General features: G+C 39.1%; 1 pseudogene across 1 annotated transcript; it reads left to right on the top strand.

Moving 5' to 3' along the window:
- Positions 1-713: 713 nt before the first annotated feature.
- Positions 714-10,632, top strand: LOC309631542 (protein FAM32A pseudogene; annotated as a pseudogene). Its single transcript has one exon. The product of its transcript is annotated as a protein FAM32A pseudogene (transcript).
- Positions 10,633-11,801: the final 1,169 nt, after the last annotated feature.

Below are 11,801 nucleotides of genomic sequence, written 5' to 3'. Positions count from 1 at the left end.
ATCCAACAGATAGCGGGAATGAACAGAAGCCAAGAAAAATCATTCTAATGAATGATATACACAAAATAAGATGGAGTAAATAATTCCAGTGCTTTTTTCTGTTGTTTTTTTGTTTTTTGTTTTTATTTTTGGCTGCATTGGGTCTTCGTTTCTGTGCGCGGGCTTTCTCTAGTTGTGGCAAGTGGGGGCCACTCTTCATCGCGGTGCACGGGCCTCTCACTATCGCGGCCTCTCCTGTTGCGGAGCACAGGCTCCAGACGCGCAGGCTCAGTAGTTGTGGCTCACGGGCCTAGTTGCCCTGCGGCATGTGGGATCTTCCCAGACCAGGGCTCGAACCCGTGTCCCCTGCATTGGCAGGCAGATCCTCAACCACTGCGCCACCAGGGAAGCCCCTAATTCCAGTGTTTAAGTGTACTCATAATCAATGTGAATGGACTTAACCCACAGATGAGAACATAGATTGTCAGACAGGATAAATCAAACAAAAGTCATCCATATGCTGTTTGTAAGAGACACACTTAAATTATAACAGAGGAAGTGTGAAAGCAAAGGACTGGGAAAATATGTAACAGGCAAATTCCTGTTAAAGGATAATGTTTTTAAAAGATAATATCATGATGCTTATATAAATAGAGAAGAAAACATCAAAGATTTTATTTAACTCTTTAATTAGTGAGGGAACTAGTAAGATGCTATAAAAGAGAATTCAAAGTATTACACTTTTATAGTTGAATCAGGAATGAATACACAAATAGATGCAAAATAGGTTAATATCCACAGGGTGATAATCAATTACATTTCACTGAACATAATTTTTATATCGATGGAGAAAAATTATTTGCATTGCTATCAGTTTTCTATAAAACAGCTCAAAGACAAGGAAAGGCACAAACTACAGAACCTGAAAACTCAGCGGGATGTGCTCTCAAACAATGCTTAATTTTCCATTGAAGACACCAAGGAACCTTTTGGTCTATGTTAGTCTTTCACAACGTTCCCTAGTGTTCCCTCTCCTTCTATGATCATAAAAATCTCAAAGAAAGATTATTCTTTTTTTCTTTTTTAAAAAAATTTATTTATTTATTATTTATTTTTGGTTGCATTGGGTCTTTGTTGCTGTGTGCGGGCTTTCTCTAGTTGCGGCGAGTGGGGGCCACTCCTCGTTGCGGTACGCAGGCCTCTCATTGTGGTGGCTTCTCCTGTTGTGGAGCATGGGCTCTAAGCGCGCGGACCTCAGTAGTTGTGGCTCATGGTCTCTACAGTGCAGGCTCAGTAGTTGTGGCGCACAGGCTTAGTTGCTCCACAGCATGGGGGATCTTCCTGGACCAGGGCTCGAACCCATGTCCCCTGCATTGGCAGGCAGGTTCTTAACCACTGTGCCACCAGGGAAGCCCTCGAAGAAAGATTATTCTTAAGTTTGACTGGCAAGATCCAGGTCCACAGAGTAATTTGACCAACTACAAAATTAATTTTTGTGTTGAAGTTTTCATAAGGAATCCCAGAATGATCTCTTAAAAGATTTGCTCTCCTATGGCTAGGAAACTCTTGCCATCAAATTATGCCTGCAGTATCTATAAATTTGGGTGAATTTCTTTCTTCTTAAAATCTTCCAAATTTCTTAAGATTCCTGGTCTGCCAGGAAGTAACCTTCCTCACCTCCTGTGAGGCTGGGATCCTATAAACCAGACACCAGCCAGTTTTCCTAGGAGGGCCTTGTAAGCGTCAGCTCCGTAAGCCAAGTCAACCTTAGCTCCCTAAAAGTGGTCGGTCATATCTGATGAAATAAGCATCATTCTCAAATATGGCACTCCAGGAAAGGCCCTGGTTGTACAATCAATTCATCCAATTGTATCCTGGTAAGGAGAACAGATTCTTATTGAGCCTTTGCAAATAACTATATTGCCATGAAAAGCATGGAGAATCAGTAAGAGTTTCTGAATTCTGTGAGATAGGTGGTGATCAAATATAATTTTTAAATGTTCCATTTCAGTTCACAAAAGCAGAACCTACTAAATTTTATAGGTTACAAATAGCTTAAGAAGAAAGAAAAGGGTTTATTTATACAACCAGAATATAGAACACTGAAATAAAATCAACATTCCAAAAAAATAACCACAGTGAAATTTTTCTCATCAGTTCACTCAGTCTTATGTAATTAATTCTTGTTCCCTGAGCCTTGGGTTAGTAGTCCTCTTGACTAAAAACAGTCCTGGAGATCTTGATTTTGTCCACTGGTATGGTATGAAAGTTATCTAAGAGATGCCAGCTCAGAAGCATGTACACTAGAGGCTAAGTTTTAAAGCACTGATAGCCTGAAGTACTGGGTACAGTCCTTTTCTATACTGAGAAAAGACTTTGAGACCATCCTTCTTAGTTGAAGACAAAATTGGCCTGTAGCAGGACTTCCCTAGTGGCGCAGTGGTTAAGAATCCGCCTGCCAATGCAGGGGACACGGGTTTGAGCCCTGGTCTGGGAAGATCCCACATGCTGTGGAGCAACTAAGCCCATGTGCTGCAACTGCTGAAGCCCGCACGCCTAGAGCCCATGCTCTGCAACAAGAGAAGCCACCGCAATGAGAAGCCCACACACCGCAACGAGGAGTGGCCCCCACTCGCTGTAACTAGGGAAAGCCCACGTGCAGCAACGAAGACCCAATGCAACCAAAAATAAATAAATAAATAAATTTATTAAAAAAAAAAAATTTGGCCTGTAGCTTACAGCAGAGCCTTCAGGCAAGCATCAGAGTAAAACAAAAACTACTTGTAGATGGCAGAGACTTAAAATGGCTATGTTTAATTTATAACTAGTAACCTTCAAATGTGAAAGGTCTGATGAGGGGTGCCTAATAATAATGCAACCCACAGAAATTTGGTTGTTTCTATAGCATGTCAAAGAAAGATAATAACGTCACCCCCCTGGCAAAAAAAAAGTCTGTCCCTAAGGATAGTGATTGAGCTTACATTCAAAGATACCTGATTCATTAAAATGGAGAAACATAATTTTATGGAGGAAAAATCTTGAGGTATAACATAATGATCATAAAACATAATATACCAAGAATATACCAAGAATAGCAAGTAAAGAGATTCAGGAGTAGGGCCCAGACCTCTGTATTTTTATAAAACTCCATAGGTAAGTTTGATGTGCATTCCCATTTGACAACCACTGGCCCAGTAGACACCAGGTTCAAATTAAAGAAATAAGACTATGGCCAGGCCAAGGTAACATGTTAATTACTGAAATTATGATTGAGACTATACTGTTGTTGTCGAATGTCATCAGGCAAAGTATTGCCAGGACTCTGATAAATACAGGAAAACACGACACACCTATTTCATATGAGTTTTGATCAGTATTTTCCTTGAGGATAAAAACAGAACACGGACAGACAGGGCACTGACAAATCTCCAGGGATTTCCTGGAAAGCATACCATTTCTGAAATATTTATTTAACAATAGTTTATCTGTACAAGTTTAACCTAGGGAAAGCTGAGCTCCTCTTCTGATCTGAAAACTCTACCCATGCAAGTCCTACAATGGTAATGCATTAAACAAATCTAGCACCTCTCTTTTTATAAGGTGAAAGAACAAGGCTTTGTGACTTCCAGGGGTCCTCTAGGGAATCTCAAGATTGTTTTAGATGTAAAAGACATCTTGATTTTCTGTACACTTTAAAATGGCTAAAATGGTAAGTTTTATATTATGTATATTTTACCACAATAAAAAGGTTAAAAAAATTTTTTTAATTACAATTAAAGAATGCCCCCCCCCGCCCTGAATCCTGATTTTATTTTACTTTTTATAAATTTAAGATCTAATTTTTGGGGAAATGAAAATAAATAAAATAAAAAACTTATCAGAAGATATTTGGATACTTAATTAAGATGGGATCATGGATGACGTAGAAACAATAATTGATTACCTATTTAATTAGAGTCACAATAAAGCATTTAAAAATAAACATAGATGGTAACAGGATTTTAAAAAATCTATGTTCTTTCACAAGTGAAGAACCTTGGTTCTTTTTCTTCCTTAAATAATCAAGAATATAGTAAAGTCAACATAAAGCACAGTAAATTATTCTGGTAAAACCCAGAATCTTTGGTTACACAGCAGGTAATGATAACCTTTACATTGTAGGCTGAAGCATTACTCAGTAAATCAAGGCAACAAGCCTACTAAAATTGGGCAAACTTTGCTAAGATTTTAACACATTACAGAGCTACTTTTCAGACTTGAGTATTATAAACTAAGGCAAATAAAATGTAATTTCCAAGTTCTGTCCTTCATTATCCTTTTTCTTATTCTGAAACAGACTGACATTTTACTTTAGAACAGATCTTAGGGGGTCTGCAAGGTCAAAACTAATTTTATTATAACACTAAGATGTTATCTATGTTAACATGCAGTGCATTAATCATTGTTGTTGGCAAATGAATCAATATGTATTTTTAAAAGTTCTCAGTTGCCACCTTTAATACAGTAAATGTCGATAGTTATAACCCACATAAACAAAAGTCACTGGGGCCCTCAATAAATCATGAGTGTACAAAGGGGCCCAGAAACTAACAAACAAAAAAAGTCTAAGAAGTACTGCCTTAGGATAAATTTATTCCTTTTCCTTGGAAAACAAAAGCACATCTACAGTTGTACATCTATTTATGATAAAAACTCTCTAGAAAGTGGGCATAGAGGGAACCTACCTCAACACAGTAAAGGCCACATATGACAAGCCCAGAGCTAACATCATACTCAGTGGTGAAAAGCTGAAAGCATTTCTTCTGAGATCAGGAACAAGACAAGGATACCCCCTCCTGCCATTTTTATTCAACATAGTCTTGGAAGTCCTAGCCACAGCAATCAGACAAGAAAGAAATAAAAGGAATCCAAAATGGAAAGGAAGAAATAAAATTGTCACTGTTTGAAGATGATGTGATACTATACATAGAAAATCCTAAAGATGCCACCAAAAAAACCTACCAGAGCTCATCAATGAATTCAGTAGAGTTGCAGGATACAAAATTAATATACAGAAATCTGTTGCATTTCTATACACTAACAATGAACTATCAGAAAGAGAAATTAAGGAAACAACCTCATTTACAATTGCATCAAAAAGAATAAAATACCTAAGAATAAACCTGCCTAAGGAGGTAAAAGATCTGTACTAGGAAAAGTATAAGACACTAATGAAAGAAATTGAAGATGACACAAACAGATGGAAAGATATACCGTGTTTAACCCACACACTTATGGTCAATTAATCTATGACAAAGGAGGCAAGAACATACAATGGAGAAAAGACAGTCTCTTCAATAAGTGATGCTGGGAAAACTGGACAGCTACACATAAAAGAATGAAATTAGAATATTTTCTAACAACATATACAAAAATAAACTAAAAATGGATTAAAGACCTAAATGTGAGACCAGAAACCATAAAACTCCTAGAAGGAAACATAGGCAAAACACTCTTTGACATAAATCATAGCAATGTTTTTTCAATTTGTCACCTAAGGCAAAGGAAACAGAAGCAAAAATTTAAAAATGGGAACTAATTAAACTTAAAAGCTTTTGCACAGCAAAGGAATCCATCGACAAATGAAAAGACAACCTACTGAATAGGAGAATGAATTTGCAAATGATATGACTGATATGGGGTTAATATCCAAAAATGTATAATCCATAAATAGCTCATACAACTCAACATCAAAAAAACAAACAACCTGATTTAAAAATGGGCAGAAGGGGACTTCCCTGGTGATCCAGCAGTAAGACTCCATGCTCCCAATGCGGGGGACCCGGGTTCAATCCCTGGTAAGGGAACTAGATCCCACGTGCATGCCGCAACTAAAGATCCCGCACGCCACAACTAAAGATCCCACACGCCACAACTAAGACCCAGTGCAGCCAAATAAATAAATAAATATTTTTTAAAATAATAAAAATAAAAATGGGCAGAAGACCTGAATCGATATTTTTGCAAAGAAGACATACAGATGGCCAACAGGCACATGAAAAACTGCTCAATATCATATATCATCAGAGAAATGCAAATCGAAACCACAATGAGATATCATCTCACATCTGTCAGAATGGCTACCATCAAAAAGTCTACAAATAACAAATGTTGGTGAAGATGTGGAGAAAAGGGAACCCAAGAACACTGTTGGTGGGAATGTAAATTGGTGCAGTCACCATGGAACACATTATGGAGGTTCCTCAAAAAACTAAAAATAGAACTACCATATGACCCAGCAATTACACTCCTGGGTATATATCTGAAGAAAACGAAAACACTAATTTGAAAAGATACATGCACCCCAATGTTCACAGCAGCACTATTTACAATTGCCAAGATACAGAAGCAAACTAAGTGTCCATCAACAGAAGAATGGATAAAGATGATGTGGTGTATATATATACAGTGTAATACTACTCAGCCATAAAAAAAGAATGCAATTTTGTCATTTGCAGCAACATGGATGGGCCTAGAGGGTATTATGCTTAGTGAAATAAGTCAGACTGAGAAAGACAAATACTGTATGATATTTCTTATATGTGGAAGCTAAAAAACAAAACAAGCTAGTGAACATAACACAAAAGAAACAGACTCACAGATAAGAGAACAAACTAGTGGTTATCGTCAGTGGGGAAAGGAAAGGGAGGAGGAGCAAGATAGAGGTAGGGGACTAAGAGGTACAAATTACCGTGTATAAAATAAATAAGCTATAAGTATGTATTGTACAGCACAGGGAATATAGCCAATATTTTATAATAACTCTAAATGGAGTATAAACTTTAAAAATTGTGAATCACTATGTTGCACACCTGAAACATGTAATACTGTAAATCAACTATACCTCAATTTTTAAAAAGCACATACAGGTGTATTTCTTTGTTGTTATTGTTCCTAGTGTAGCCTCAATAACTCTTTTTTTTTTTTTTTGGCTGTGTTGTACGACATTTGGGATCTTAGTTCCCTGACCAAGGATCAAACACGTGCCCCCTGTATTGGGAGCATGGAGTCTTAACCACTGGACTGCCAGGGAAGTCCCAATAACTCATATTAATTAAACTTTAAACCACAATAATTAACTTCCATTTATAATGACCCAAAGATGTATCCTCTCTGTAGCATATGAAAATAAGAAGCAAAGTATATAAAATTAAATAGTGGTTACTAGTCAATATTTTGGTATTCTAACTTACCTGGTTGTATGTACCAGAAAGCCAAACCAGCTTAAGCAAAAGGAAATACACAGGGTCCGGTAACTGAGAAGTTTAGGAGTTGAATAACTTTGGCATGGTTGACTCTAGCTGCTCAAATAAAGTTACTGGGCATCTGTCTCTTTTCATCTCTTGGTTCTGTTTTCCTCTGAGCTGGCCTTGTTCTTCAGAGCCATCTGCCTTCTCGTGATGAAAAGAAAGTCCCTAGCAGCACTAAGCTCACATGATCCTTAGTGTCTCACAGCTCAGAAAATGGAGATTCAGGTCATCGCTTTCAGTATCTGATTATTCTCCCTAAAAGGTCCTTAAGTAGCTCTACTTGGAGCAGAAGCCCATCCCTGGGCCAAGAGCTGACTCCAGAGGTCTGGGATACTCCAAATGCTCAGCCTGGACCACCTGCCCACCCCTGTGATCATTTAGAATAGGGAGCAGGTGTTCTCTGCCCCAAGCATGATGCTCACTGTTTTCATGAAAAGGCAGTCTTGAAACTTCAGCAGGGCGCCATGGAAGCCTACGAGCAGGTCCAAAAGGAGCCCCTGAAGCTGAAAGGCGTCGCAGAGCTCAGAGTGACTAAGCGGAAGAAGAAAAAGAACAAGGACAAGGCGAAACTCCTGTGAGCGATGGGAACGAGCAAAAACGAGGAGGAGAAGTGGCGCAGCCTGGACAAGCGGACACTGGCCCAGGTGGCCTCTGAGAAGAAGCAGGAGAAGTGGCAAATGGAAAGGATCCTGAAGAAAGCATCCAAAACCCACAAGCAGAGAGTAGAAGACTTCAACAGACGCCTGGACACGCTCACGGAGCACTATGACATTCCTAAAGTTAGCTGAACAAAGTAGCCTCTCCATCCGGGGTACGGAGTAGCACCGAGGAGAAGCAGAAGGCAAAGTTGGGATTATGTTTGGTGCCTTTGGCATTTTCTAGAAATATTCTCTTACACACATCCTTAGGTCTTCTGCTTGAGACAGTGCTTTTCAAAGCTGTATGTCCTCATTCTGGAACTTGATTAAAGTAAGACTGTCCTTTTACTCTATTTTGATTTCTCGGTAGCATGTAGAAGAGAAAGCTTTTTAGCTTGGAAAGTTTACCCAGAGATTAAGGTTATTTCTGTGTAAGTGCTGTGGAAAAGTGTTTTTACCCCCGAGTTGCATCTGACTCTTTGACAGCCAGCCAGCTGGCTTTGCCTAGATGAAACCAACTCCAGAGGACAAGGAGCTAATGCCAGCGTGGCCTGCAGCATGTAGACCGCTGTAGGGCCCTGCAGGGGCTGCCTTTCCAAGCTCCCTCTAGCTTGGGGCTCATGCTCTCTCGTCCAGGGTCCAAGGAAGCCACTTGTAGCCTCGTGGCCTTCAGACTACCTCCTCAGCCACCTGACCACTGAGACAATGTGGCCTGGGAAACAGAACAACCACCTAAGGCAAGGATGGAACATACGTCTTGTCCCTTTCTGAAGCTGTGGCCAGTGTGTAGCCTCTTCCCCCAATGTCCCCAATCCAGACATGTCTAGTGGGTGTTGCCATGGCAGACACTGCCATTTGAGCACAGCATTCTTTGTAATGGAATCCAGACACAACCTGCCTTCTTACCCTCCACCCTGGGCTCCAAGCAGCTCCCCGTATTTATTCAGAGTTGGCACATAACGTGTTTGGCGTTCCTGGCCTCAGGACACCTCAGGGGTGATGGGACCAAGGCAGAGCTCCAGAACAGACAGACATGGGTGCAGTTGAAAGGAAGGACTCAGGTTCCCATGCTGCAGAGCCAGGATCTTTGAGGGCCTCTGTGTACCCACCAGATGCGGATCAAATTGCATATGCTATTGGGAGGAAGTGTGTTGACATAGATGTTGAAAGAATAAGAAAGTCAGAAAAGAAAAACCAAGTGTTGGGTTTGGGACTGTCATATGTGAAAGGCAGAATAAGACAAAAAAGTTATTAAAAAAAAAGAAAAGGCAGCCTTGTTTAGCAGAAAGAACACTAGACTGATATTCAAAATACCTTGGTTTTGCTTCTGGCTCTGCCACCTCCTAACTGTGTGACCTTGGGCAGGCAATTTCACTTCCTCATACAGCAGTATTTTGTGGTATAGAATGAATGGGTTGGGTTAGATGATTCCAGATTTAAATGTCTATAAATGTGTTTCATTAATTCAGAAAGAATCAAGGTTTATTTGTCTGTTTGGGGGCTCAAAACAAGATGTAGAAGTAAGTTCTAGCAGTCCTAGTCAATAACAGAAACTTATTCAAGCTAGGTTAAGCAAAAGAAAAATAAGTCAGGAGAGCTTTGTACAAAAATCCAGAGTATCTCACAGAACCCAAGGACAGAAGTGGACGTCACGAAAGCCAAGCAGCAGGAACTAGAAAACTACCAGGAACTATTATTTTCTCTCAGTCTCTGTCTCAGTCTCTGTCTCTCCCTCTCCCTTCCTACCTCCCTCTTGCTCTCTCTCTCTCTCTAACCAGATCATTTTTTTCCCCTTTTCCCTTTATTTTGCACATCAGTTCCGTTCTCCTCTTTCTTTTTTTATTTTTTCCGTTCTCCTCTTTAAATGTCTACTTTCTCTGCTTCTCCCGGCATGTGGATGAGAATAGTTTTCCATGATGGCAGCTTCTGCTCTTCAGTTTCCATAACCCTCATTCCAGCTAAAAGGCACAATCATCCCTGAATCTCACCTCCAAGTCTGAGTGCCTCACCTCAGGTCAGGTGTCCATTTGTGGCCAGCAAAGCAGGGTCATCAATCATAAACATGGTTGCCTCATGGAGATGGAGATGTTGTCAATGAAATGGGGGTACTGAACCGGGAAGACACCCCCAAAGGTATCTATTTCAACAGTTAGGGTAATTTTTTTTTACAGACAAGTGCAAGGTACTATTGTTAAGAAAGAAGAACTCAACAAGAAATAACAAATGTCAGAGAGGATGTGGAGAAAAAGGAACTTTTGTACACTGTTGGTGGGAATGTAAATTGGTGCAGCCACTATGGAAAACAGCATGTAAGTTCCTTAAAAAATTAAAAATAGAACTACCATATGATCCAGCAACTCCATTTCTGGGTATTTATCTGAAGAAAATGAAAATACTAACTTGAAAAGATATATGAACCCTCATGTTCATTGCAGCATTATTTATAATAGCTAAGACATGGAAGCAGTCTAAGTGTCCATCAATGGATGAATGGATAAAGAAGATGTCATACACACACAGACGTATATACACACACAATGGAATTTTATTCAGCCATGAAAAAGAAGGACCTCTTGCCACTTTTGACCACATGGACGGACCTTGAGGACATTATGCTAAGTGAAATAAGACAGACAGAGAAAGACAAATTCCATATGATCTCACTAATATGCTGAATCAAGAAAACAAGTAAAACGGCTCATAGATACTGAGAACAGATTGGTGGTTGCCAGGGGTGGGGGTGGGGGGGCGGGGAGTGGGTGAAATGGGTCAAAGTGTGGTCAAAAGTACAAACTTCCAGTTATAAAATAAATAAGTCCTGGAGATGTACAGCATGGTGGCTTCAGTTAATAATACTGTATTGTATATTTGAAAGCTGCTAAGAGAGTAGAGCTTAAAAGTTCTCATTACACACACACACACACAAATTGTAGCTACATGTGGTGAAGGATATTCACCAGACTTATTGTGGTGATCTTTTCACAATACTTGTATATACAGAAATCAAATAATTATGTTGTACACTGAAAACTAATATAATGTTATATGTCAATTATATCTCAATTTTTTAAAAAGGAAAAAGAAAGAACTTTACAACTATAAGGCTTTTAGATAGATAAACATGAGTTAAAAGAAAAAAACTTCTTGGAAGGGGATGGATTCATAGAGTATAGGAAACTGAGCATGAGTCATAATAACACCATTTTAAAAACGCAGTAGGAAAAAAAACACAGTGGGAAGTGTAACCAAAAGTATAACATAAATAGTTTTAGGGTCTTGTATGATTTATATATATTTGGCAATGAGGATTCTGATATATCAATATGTGGATCTGGTGGTATTTCTTTTCTGAACTCAATTAGAAAACCAGATGGATCAATTTCCAACAGCAGCTCCCAAGCTAATATGTTCTGATCCCACCTCTTAGAAGAAAGGCCATCTGACGGAATGCCCAGGTAGAATCACAAGGCATTTCATACTGATACCCTCATTTCTGGTCAAACCTCTTATAGTTATTTATAAATAAATATTTATATTATATACATAGAGAAATAAATCTGGAGATTTCATAGAAATGGCATCATATAATATGTGTGGTCTTTCGTGTCTGGTTTCTTCCATTTAGTACAGATATGCCACATTTTTTTACGCATTCATCAGCTGATGGACATTTGGGTTGTTTCCACCTTTTGGCTATTGTGAATAGTGCTGCTGTGAATATTTGTGTATGAGCTCTTGTTTGAACACCTGTTTTCAATTCTTTTGGGTATACACCCAGGAATGGAATTGCTGGGTCATATGATAATTCTATGTTTAACTTATTAAGAAACTGCCAAAATGTTTTCCAGAGCGGCCGTACCATTTTACATTCTCACCAGGGTTACATGATGAGGGT

Source organism: Balaenoptera borealis, assembly GCF_965194805.1.
Source record: "Balaenoptera borealis genome assembly, chromosome: 7".
In the NCBI taxonomy this organism is placed as follows: Eukaryota; Metazoa; Chordata; class Mammalia; order Artiodactyla; family Balaenopteridae; genus Balaenoptera; species Balaenoptera borealis.
The sequence above is the reverse complement of the archived record's forward strand: the minus strand, read 5'-3'. Positions and strand labels throughout refer to the sequence as shown.